Source organism: Palaemon carinicauda, chromosome 11, assembly GCF_036898095.1.
Source record: "Palaemon carinicauda isolate YSFRI2023 chromosome 11, ASM3689809v2, whole genome shotgun sequence".
Classification (NCBI taxonomy): Eukaryota; Metazoa; Arthropoda; class Malacostraca; order Decapoda; family Palaemonidae; genus Palaemon; species Palaemon carinicauda.
Genome location: NC_090735.1, coordinates 90703951 through 90705923, shown reverse-complemented (window position 1 = coordinate 90705923; position 1973 = coordinate 90703951).

Below are 1973 nucleotides of genomic sequence, written 5' to 3'. Positions count from 1 at the left end.
TTGTACTGTATGGTAATCTCAGTGTTGTCAGATGTATGAGGACAGAGGAGAATGTTGAAAGAATAGGCCAGACTATTCGGTGTATGTGTAGGCAAAGGAAAAACCAGCCGTAACCATAGAAAGGGATCAAATGTAGTACTAAGGAAAGCTGTGGCACTGAAGATGCCTGCCCCTCATTAGCACCTAAGGAACTCTCCTTCTAGATAGACTAATCAGCAAAGGACGCGGGGTCTCAGGCTAGGGAGGGCAAATCCCCCAGCTTACCAATACCAATACTGTAGTAGGGAGATGCCTACAAAGCCATTGGTGCAGGTAGCAGTTCTTTGGGGACAATCCCTGGAAGTTCTGCATTCAGGGCATCGGGTCCCATGCATAGACTGCTCACCCTCTCTGACTCGCACAGCTCACCCACTTTACTTGATAGGATCTGTATAGGACTTCCTCTTACGTTATGAGCTCTAAGTCGTTGAGTAGGAGGAGCATCAGGATTCAATGCATGGTCAATGACCTTGCAAATCCAAGCTGAAATAGTATTCTTTGTGACTCTCCCTAAGCTAACAAAAAAAAAGCTGGCACACAGGGACAAGCTGTACATTCAAGACAATATTTCAAACTCATCACTGGGATTAGTAACAGTTGAGCTGGGTCATCGGTTGCAGAATGAAGGCTAGTGATCCGGAAAGCCCCAAACCTAGGATGCGTGACCAGTGAATTTTTTGCCTTTGCAATAAACTTGGGGACAAAGCCGAGTGTCAATTCCCTAAAGCAAATAGGAACACCGTCTTCAAGGTGAGATTGCAATCTGTAGCCTGGTATAATGGTTCATAGGGTGGGCTTTAGGGACAGAAGGACCCGAACCACATTACAAGGAATAAGGGTTTGCGTGAAAAAAAAATCTAATTGTTTGTATGGTAGGAAACATTACTATTACTTTCAAAATTGTCAATCATATCTATTTCTTACAGTATTTTTGTTAAGCCCTAAGTACCCCCTAAAAAATGACTTAATCTGTTATTGTTTCTCTTAACCGGTAACTGCAATACGGTAATACCCTACACGCAGTACAAGTAGAGGAATTTGAAAGAGCTAGGTGAGGGCAAGCAATGATTCTTGGGATATTAATGCAGTGGACACTTAAGTGAAAAAAAAAAAAGTACATTTGTGTCTCCATTATCAGAAGGTAGTTGGAGATTTATGTCCAGACCCTGTTGATTCACTGCATAGGCCATGAACCGCAATGTAGTGGGGTTCTCTATTAAGCTTTTAGTTTTCTTATGCCACCAGCTTGGAACTTTGTCTTGATTATAACTGCCAAGGTAGGTTGCTGATAACTTTAGTGTCTGGATATTTATTGTAGCAGTGGTGTTGTTTGGTGAGATCATTGGACCACCCAGGCAACAGCAATGTACACACTGCGGCATACATTAATGTACTATAATATGTAGATTTCTGTAGCATGGCTTTAGGAAGTTATAATACTGTATATGATATTTAGCTGTCCCTTTTAAGTGTAGCACTAAGGATAATAAGCCTTTTCTTAATATAATACATGCGTTTTTTGTCTTTCTGATGTAAAGGTGATAATGTAGAGACAGGTTAGATATGTAACCTTGTTTAATACGGTAATCCCTTTGATCCTAACTTAAGCAATTTAAACTGCATTTGAATTTAGACCAAATATATACACTGTTGAGTTGGTCTTTAACTATACTGACATATATGTAGATTAAATATTTACAGGATTGATTCCTATGAGGTTCTGTATGGAGATATTTATATCTCTCCTGGTTTTGTATACCTGCATTTTCATATCACTGTATTTTTTTTTTCTTCAATTTTGTAATAAATTTTTTTTGTTAATCCTCTTTCAATACACTTCCTCAAGTGAGATGTCTCCCGTTGTAGCCTGGTTTTTTTTTTTCTCCAATGCAATGTTTCCTTTTCCTAATGTTCAATTACCTTTAAATAAAAAT